Source organism: Schistocerca americana, chromosome 4, assembly GCF_021461395.2.
Source record: "Schistocerca americana isolate TAMUIC-IGC-003095 chromosome 4, iqSchAmer2.1, whole genome shotgun sequence".
In the NCBI taxonomy this organism is placed as follows: domain Eukaryota; kingdom Metazoa; phylum Arthropoda; class Insecta; order Orthoptera; family Acrididae; genus Schistocerca; species Schistocerca americana.
Genome location: NC_060122.1, coordinates 799,709,247 through 799,718,894, shown reverse-complemented (window position 1 = coordinate 799,718,894; position 9,648 = coordinate 799,709,247). Strand labels below are relative to the sequence as shown.

At 48.1% G+C, this 9,648-nt stretch overlaps 1 non-coding gene across 1 annotated transcript; it reads left to right on the top strand.

The window, feature by feature from the left end:
- Nucleotides 1–9,340: 9,340 nt before the first annotated feature.
- Nucleotides 9,341–9,412, top strand: Trnap-ugg. The gene has a single exon. It is a non-coding gene; the product is annotated as a tRNA-Pro (tRNA).
- Nucleotides 9,413–9,648: the final 236 nt, after the last annotated feature.

Here is a 9,648-nt window from a genome sequence, read left to right as displayed (position 1 = left end):
GACGTGACGCGATCGTCGGATATTTAGGAATGCTGCCCAATACATCTGTCCAAAGCTTCATCGGATTTTCACTGTGGTTACCATTTCGCGCCCGATTCGACCTTACTTTCCGAACAGTTAGGTTAGGTTAGATTAGGTTAGTGTTTAACGTCCCGTCGACAACGAGGTCATTAGAGACGGAGCGCAAGCTCGGGTTAGGGAAGGATTGGGAAGGAAATCGGCCGTGCCCTTTCCGAACAGTCCTCGTATTTAGAGCTAATACTAAAAAGCAATATGGAATGGGACGATAGCGTACAATTAGTATTAGGGCAGGCGAATGGAGTCTTTAGATTTGTTGGAAGGGCACTGGGAATGCGCTATTCATTTGTAAAGGAAAGCGCATGCAAGACACTACAGTGACCATTCTATAATATTGTTCCAGTATTTGGAATACTTATCAAGTAGACGTGACAACAGACATCGGACGAATGCAGATACGCACAGTTAAGATAGCAACAGGTCTCTATAGTCCATACGAAAGTGTAACAGAAATTAGTGGGAAAAGCCGACTTAGTAGACTTCGGGAAGATGACTGTGCAACATTTACGGTGCAACAAAGACAAGACAGATTAGCGAGCGTGCGGAGTCATGTAGAGAGTCATTATTACTTCCTTCAGCTCATGGGAGGGACAGAAATGAAAATGGATAATATTTGTGGGATGTTCCCTCACCCACACACACACAGTGTCTTGCTGAGTATTTGTGTAGATAAACTTGCACAAGGAAATAAATGAGATTCAGTGAAGTTTTACTGCTGCATCTAGAGCCAGCATTTTAGGTTTCTTGTCATAAAACAGGGAGGTGAAAAACTCCGAAGTATATGGAGCTTTCAAAGATAAATCAGTCTTCGCTCTCGTGTTTCGTAAAATGAAGAGTAGCCCTCAATTACCGTTGAGAAAATGTGTGCTCCAGAGAAATATGTTGAGCCCCGATTTCCTTATTTATTGATGAGATCAAGCATTCGGCCTCGATATTCTCGGGAGAACGATTCCCCGAAGGAAGTTTTGCCCTTTGCCTGCTGCCGACGTCAGATAAGACGCGCACGTAGCCGCAGTTTCGGTGCTCGGACTGAACGCAGATAGAGCAGATCGTTGTGGGACGGGCCACGCACTGCGGCACTCACATGATACATGACGGTGTATTGTGTATTGTGTGTATTGAACTGGAGACCTAGAAATGAAGGAGAGGCTTCGACCCGCCGTAGCCCTCAGGGGTTCACAAGCCCACAACAGGCCACAGCAGTCCACCCACCTCACCGCCGCCCCACGCCACACACAGGGTTATTGCGCGGTTCGGGACCCCAGTGGACCCCCCCCCCCTCCCCGCCACCCTCCCTCCGCCCCCCGGGAAACTCTCATACCAGACGAGTATAATCCCAATGTTTGGGTAGTAGAGTAATTACGGTGTACACGTACGTGGACACAGTGTTTGCGCAGCAATCGCCGACATGGTGCAACTGAGGCGGAATAAGAGGAACCAGCCCGCATTCGCCGAGTCAGATGGAAAACCGCCTTAAAAACCATTCACAGGCTGGCCGGCTCACCGGACCTCGACACTAATCCACCGGGCGGATTCGTGCAGGAGACCGTCACGCCTTCCCGCTCGAAAAGCAGTGCGTTAGACCGCGCGGCTATACGGGCGAGCTACAAGACGGTTATTCTGAAAGTTTCGCAAAACCTGGAGGGGAAAATGTCATTCTGGTAGTTAACAGCGCAAGTGGACCCACAGGTGGAGTGTTAGCTCTTCCACTGTGAAGTTAGGAATGAATGTGAAAAACATATCACTAAAAAATTAAATGCGTTTCAAATGACACGTGGCACAGTACACAGAATACTCAACGTCAAGACACAGAGGGTAAAAAGCTAAATGTCTACAAAGTAATGACCGACTCACTGATGTTTCTCATCCTGTGCGTTGATCTTTAGGAGATTTTGCAATTCTCCGAGAAGAACAAGCGATCTCCAACGCGGTTTCCAACAATCATGTTAACGATGTTTAAAGTATGGGTGCAGCGTTGATTACCATAATAAATACAGCACAGTACTTCACCAGTACCAATATTTAATAATCAATGGATACTTCATGACATAAACATGGTTCTACAAGTAGTAATATCTTTTAGTTTCGGCTGTCATATTTCTGGCGCTTTGCATCCACAGGTTAAATATTGCTGCTAATAAAGTCTTATGCTGTGTTTAACCAATAATGACACTTTCCATTGCAACCATACTTCATCTACATCTGATGCACACTCATGCAGGAAATCTTGTGACAGATCGTACCTGCATCATATAAGCACAAAAACACCAGAAAACAGACTCATTTGGATCGGAATGCCATTTTCAGTGCTCTGAGTGACTTGAAATAGCATTATTTGCTACTGCGGGTGGATTTCACATTTTCTGTCGAATTAGCGCCGTCTACGCACTTTTAGAGACAATGGAGAAATTGAAGTGTAACTTGTAATCTGCTCCATAGTAATATCTTAAAAACTCGCAGGGAGTTGCATTGTAACATCAGTTTCCAGTGTTTTGGATGTGGTCTAATGTCTCCTCCGCAGCGTTGTGTCCGTCCTTCCGGGAAACTGCACACAATCCAGTTACGATGGTTAACTTCAACTTCTTGGACGCACACGCTGTTGCATTCTCCGCTGGCACTAGCTCTTCTATCTCCTCTAACCGTCAGCAAATCTAATGACCTTCATAGCAAGACGTTCCGTTTCTTTATTGAGATCTTTTCATCGATAGATTTTCCATACACGCCCTTAAATACTAGAACGCGACAGTGCACATTGCATAGTCACGTGACCATTGGTTTGTCGAGTGATAGTCATCGCACGACATAGATTCATACCTGACTCAGTATTCAATTATGACCCAGCGTTCAGATTCAGACTAATGATTTGGTACAGGCGCAGTTTGCAGCCAGCATCAAATTGTACCAACTGCTTAGATAAGATATCACTTAATTCGCTTCATTATCAAGTTGGGGTGATACACCTGCAAGAAACCGATTTTCTTTCGTATCATAATTAATGCATCCCTTCAAGTATTAATAGCCGCACACTTTCTCGACTTATCTCGCAAGGAACGAAGTATTTAAAAAATTCCTACGTTTTCATTGCTGTCACATCCGTGTTACGGGAGGTAGCTGAATTGATGCATCCCACTGTTCTGTTTGTCTCTTTAGACATTCACGTGCTGCAAGAACAGACGGTCTACGTACCGAGACCTTGGAAGGTTGCACGTCACCTAATGCTAATTAACAGTGAAAAACGACGTGTGGCGGCGCCTTTGTCTCCTGCAGATTGCTTATTAATGACGTGCTAATGCAGTTGCCAGCTGCCATGAATTGTTCTCTTTGCACACTTCGGTACACAGAGATGATTTGGATGTTCTACGAAATAACTTAACCGGATCTACAGAACGTCGTGTTTAACGATGGTTTACAATCTGACATTGTCCGCAAGAATCGTAGTGGCCTTCATTTTCTGTCTCATAATATACTCAACACGTTTAATCTCTCACTGTACAGCGAGGCAGGTACTCGCGTATTTCTCAAATGTCAGAGTAAGGAGTCGGCCTCTAAGGTATACGTGTGTAGTGCCAACAGTACAATTCGGAGGCGGTGGTGTTATGGTGTGGTCGTGTTCTTCATGGAGGGGGCTTGCACCCCTTGTTGTTTTGAGTGACACTATCACAGCACAGGCCTGCATTGATGTTTTAAGCATCTTCTTGCTTACCACTGTTGAAGAGCAATTCGTGGCTGGCGAATGCACCTTTCAACACCATCGACCACCTGTTCATAATGCACGGGCTGCGGCGGAGTGGTTACACGATAGTAAAATCCCTGTAATAGACTGGCCTGCACAGAGTCCTGACCTGAATCCTATAGAACACCTTTGGGATGTATTGGAACGCCGACTTCTTGCCAGGCCTCACCGCCTGTCATTAATACCCCTCCTCAGTTCAGCACCCGTGAAGAATGGGCTGCCATTCCTCAAGAAACCTTCCAGCACCTAACTGAACGTATGCCTGCGAGAGTGGAAGCTGTCATCAAGGTTAAGGGTGGGCCAACACCACACTGAATTCCAGGATTACCAATGGAGGGCGCCACGAACTTGAAAGTCCTTTTCAACCAGGTGTCCGGATCCTTTTGATCACATAGTGTATAAATGGCTTGATTTTAGCTCTTCTGCATGTTTAGAATATCAATCTGAGAAATAACAAGATAACTCCAGGCTGCACCGGACTGCTCTTCCACGTGAACAGTGTTTTCCCTCTTGAGTATGAAGTCAGTTTATTACGTTTCGCCCTTTAAAGAGACCGCAGAACAATTAATTATCTTTACTCTTCTTTTTCTCTTCCAAAACGTCTTGACCCTTTCACTATGCGCTGTAATCTTTCATTTCAGACTCCTTTCCTTTCTGTCGGTTGTTTGGTTGTGAACGTATGAGAGTCCGTCTTCTGTCTGCAAACGGGCCATATAGTTTACAGTGCGTGAGGATGCCTTCAATGAGATTCTTTTCAGTGTAGCTTATCAATTCTACTTTGATTTTCCGGTGCTGTTTATGAATCTGAGAATTTTCGTGATTAATTGGTGCTATACGTCCATGAAGTTTCAGTTGTCTCCTTCGTACAATGAAACAAAATGGTTGCGTTAGAAACCTTTTTATACGTGTCATTCATACTGTTCCCGATAATTTCACCTACGTACCTGAAGTGTTTAACCTGAGTGATATTGTTGTACTCTGAAGTGACAAAAACTCAAAAAATGGCTCTGAGCACTATGGGACTTAACATCTGAGGTCATCAGTCCCCTAGAACTTAGAACTACTTAAACCTAACTAACCTAAGGACATCATACACATCCATGTCCGAGGCAGGATTCGAACCTGCGACCGTAGCAGTCGCGCGGTTCCGAACCGAAGCGCCTAGAACCGCTCGGCCACCGCGGCCGGCGAAAAAAGTCATGGCATAGCAATATGCACATATAGATGGCGGTAACATCGCGTACACAAAGTGTAAAATGGCAGTGCGTTGGTGCAGCTGTCATTTGTACTCAGGCTGTTCATGTGAGAAGGTTTCCGACGTCCTTATGGCCGCATGACGGGAAGTAACGGTGTTTGAATGTGGAAAGACACTTAGAACTACACGCATGCGGCACTCCATTCCGGAAATCGTCAGGGAATTCAATTTTCCGAGATTAGCAGTGTCAAGAGCGTGGCGTCAATACCAAACTTCAGGCATTACCTCTCACCACAGACAACGCAGAGGCCGACGGCCTTCACCTAACGACCGAGAGCAGCTGCGTTTGCGCAGAGTTGTCAGTGCTAACAGACAAGCAACACCGCGTGAAATAACTGCAGGAATCAATGTGGGACGTACGACAGGCTTATCCATTAGGGCAATACGGCGAAATTTGTCAACACACTATGGCAGCAGACGACCGACGCGAGTGCCTTTGCTCACAGCTCGACATCGCCTGCAGTGTCTCTCCTGGGTTCGTGACCACATCGTTTATACCCTAGACGAGTGGAAAATCGTGGCCGGGTCAGATGAGTCCTGATTTCAGTTGAAAACAGCTGATATGGAAATGCCGTGTGGCTAGGGCCTCCCGTCGGGTAGACCGTTCGCCTGGTGCAAGTCTTTCGAGTTGACGCCACTTCGGCGACTTGCGTGTCGATGGGAATGAAATGATGTTGATGAGGACAACAGAACACCCAGTCCCTGAGCGGAGAAAATCTCCGACCCAGACGGGAATCGAACCCGGGCCGTTAGGTATGACATTCCGTCGGGCTGACCACTCAGCTACAAGGGGCGGACAAAACAGCTGATGATAGGGTTCGAGTGTCCACTCCACTAGATTCGAGTGTGGCACAGATCCCCTGTAGCCATGGACCCAAGTTGTGAGTAAGACACTGTGCAAGCTGGTGATGGCTTCGTAATGGTATGGGCTGTGTTTACATTAAATGGACTGGGTCCTCTGCTGCAACTGAACCGATCATTGACTGGAAACGGCCATGGTCGGTTACTTAACACCAGCTGCAGCCATTAATGGAAATCGATATTTACATAATGTGCAGACTAACAGTTATAGTTATTACAAGTCATATGTTTTTAGGTTGGGTAATGTGCATGTTGTGGTTTAGATAGCTACGATGCCACGGCGTAGGTACAAGTTCCTAGGTTGGCGCTATGACACAGACACCGACGACAGCGCCCTCTAGCCGGCGCTGTGCAGCTCTACGAGCGCCGCTCCCGGTTCTAACCATTTGATTCCGAGCCGACGACCAAGCAGCTTAGCTTCTACTTCATAGGGGGCTTGCCATCACAGACTTTGTTACTTCAATGACAGTTTGTCCAACCACTAGTAGCTGTTAGCGTTGATACCTGTACGGCTTCGCACCTACGTGCCCATCGTTACCAAAAGTTACGTATATGTCATTGACTAATATTCTCCATTAAATGTACTTTTATGTAAAAAGTTGTACCGAGAGTTTTACGTCACCTGCTCGTACTCGCTTCCTAATTTCGGCCTACTCTTCAGATTACAGGAGCAGACCCACCCGCCGCCTTCCAGGCGGGATACAAAACATGTGCCAAGAACGAGCTATTAATACTTACTTTCATCTGGGCAGCAGGTCAGGTGTTGACGCGAGGACGCAAAACGGGTAGACTATACCGACAGTGATAGTTCGCTTAGTGGTGCAGTTGCCACTGTCCAAGAAACATCAGATGCTGTTGCGTGGACGCAAAACGGTTAGCTAGCCTATACTGACAGGGTACTTCGCTTAGTGGTGCAGTTACGACTGTGCAGGTGTTGAATTATTTGTCAGGTCTGCACGAAGACTGTTTGAGGAAGAGAGAAAAAAAACGTCACACTGATGTGTGTACATATCAAGGTACCACATATAAAAAAATCTGCACTTATACCAGTTACACACTGTATATTATCGTATCTGTGGTAATGCCGGTCCGAAGTCTCGATCGGCCCGCATCTCGTGGTCGTGCGGTTGCGTTCTCGCTTCCCACGCCCGGGTTCCCGGGTTCGATTCCCGGCGGGGTCAGGGATTTTCTCTGCCTCGTGATGGCTGGGTGTTGTGTGCTGTCCTTAGGTTAGTTAGGTTTAAGTAGTTGTAAGTTCTAGGGGACTGATGACCATAGATGTTAAGTCCCATAGTGCTCAGAGCCATTTTGAAGTCTCGATCTGAAAGTAGGTTGCTAAGTATGCACTTTATTTTATTATCTCTAGTCCCACGAAGTGTATCCGTTCGCTGACACATTATTTCCGTGTAGAGCAGAGCTCCCTCGTGCACACGGTTACGTACCACGCGGGACCACGCCGTGCGCCAGACGTCGGCCCTAAGGGATTAAAGGAATCTCGAGGCGCTACGCCTTACTAAAAGAAATTCACTTCCTGGTGCTAGGCGGCAGGTTACGTCTGGCTGCGAGATTACAGTGGTTAGTGAATTTGTCGGGACTGGAGCGGAGCCGTCAGGTAGCGTACAAAAAGGCCGGAACCCGGCAAGTACGGGTGGCAGAGGTGACTGCGTGAGGTGGGGGCGACCCATAGCCGGCTAGGGCAGGGCAGGGCAAGGATGGGCTGGGCTGGGCTGGGCCCGGTGGCCCCTGGATGGCGGCGTAATTGGGCGGTAATGGCGGCGGGGCCCGCGCTCCACCTGCCGGCCGCTACACGCCGCTTCGTTACGGCGCCTATTTGTCGCGGCCGGCCCGCGCTCGCCCGCTCGCTCCCCGCCGTAACGGCTCTGTCGGTGCTCTCGACGCTGTGGTAACGGGCCTGCCACCACCGCCGCGCACAGGAAAGCTGATTACTACTGCCGCAATTACACATCCGGCCGTGTCCCGTCTGCCTTTACACGGCAAGAAACGTACGGCGGGACATCGCATCCACTCTGTTTACGATGCGACCATCCCCGAGTCACAGGCTACGAGTGTTACTACTCTGTCAGAATTAATAGGAGCACTAAGCCAGTCCGTGACAGCGAGTGGCCATTCAGTTTATCTTTATTTTTTATTTATTTTTAAAAAGCTTCAGCGTTGAGAATGCGGGTAAATAGTGGCTGACACCGAACTTCAGACCGTTACCCTAGACCACTGGCTCCCAGCGACTGATAAACGTTTCTACACCGAGTAGGCGCGACATAGTGACCCGGATTCAGATGGTGCCATCGGCTGATAGAATCACAGAGTTCCGCATAGTCGGTCTGCAGAAATGAGGTGAAGTGTTGCGGAAACTGCACTCATGTTCGGAGAAACAGAACAACTTGAACGACTACAGATAGGACGTTCATATTCACAGGGCATGTGCATCAGTATGTTCTGCTGAAATGATTAGCATTTCAGGTCACGTCGGTTCAGTACGTGATCAGTTTCCTAGTAGGCACAGGATCCATCGTGGTCTCTGGTAACTTGTTCCATGAGTGATTGCATCGACGCGTATATGGTGCGAATGGCGTCGTATAGTATAGCCATCCATGTTGAATTCACCTGGTTCCAAAATTCAACTGTGATGGTTGGCACTGGGTCACAGAGCTGCACGCGTCGTTTCACTGCTGATCTTGGGTTCAAATGGCTCTGAGCACTATGGGATTTAACTGCTGTGGTCATCAGTCCGATAGAACTTAGAACTACTTGAACCTAACTAACCTAAGGACATCACACACATCCATGCCTGAGGCAGGATTCGAACCTGCGACCGTAGCGGTCGAGCGGTTCCAGACTGTAGCGCCTAGAACCGCTCGCCCACTCCGGCCGGCGGTGATCTTGGGGGCCAGGGCAAAAGGCTGACATGCTGTGACACCAAGAAGGCACGTTTTCATGCAGCAACATGTGGTCGTGCATTGTCTTGCTGAAAAATGGCGTATCGGGTGTTGAGCAGAATGAGTATAGCTATGCGTCGCAGGGTGTAGGTGTCATAGGTCACAGTGCTCTGGACACGCACCAACTGTGACTTGTGGTTGTACCCAACAGCACCCCACACCATAAGGCCTTGACTTGGCGCTGGGTGTCTTGTGCCCAGTCACTGTGATGCCGCTCCCCCTGTCTGCAGCGAACGAAAATGCGGCCATCATTTTCAAAGAAACACAACTTGGATTCGTCCGAAAACACTACGTTATGCCATTCCTGTCCCCAGTGATGTACATCCTACGCCACGGAGCTCATGTTGTAGGTGTCAGATTAAGAAACCTGTCAGAGAATATGGTCCAGAGTGGATGCTGCAGCTAGCAAGTGCGGCAAGATCTCAGTAGGTAGCGGGGTGCAGATGTGCTTACTTGTGCGGCCTGTTGGTCTAGGGGTATGATTCCTGCTTTGGGTGCAGGAGGTCCCGGGTTCAAATCCCGGGCAGGCCCTACTTTTCTCTTTCACGACAACCAAGCACTACGATGAACTTGCGAGTCTCTGAAAGTAAGCCATGCAAAAGGACAAACTGCATGTCGGGCCACTAGCCCATGAGACTGGCAAGTGCGTCATATGGAAAGCAATCCACGTGGCAGGATTAAACCGTCTTAACTTACTTATATCTATACGTAAAGACTGGAGCCTACAAAGATTCTATTCGTTTCCCAAAAGCTAGTACATCGCACGC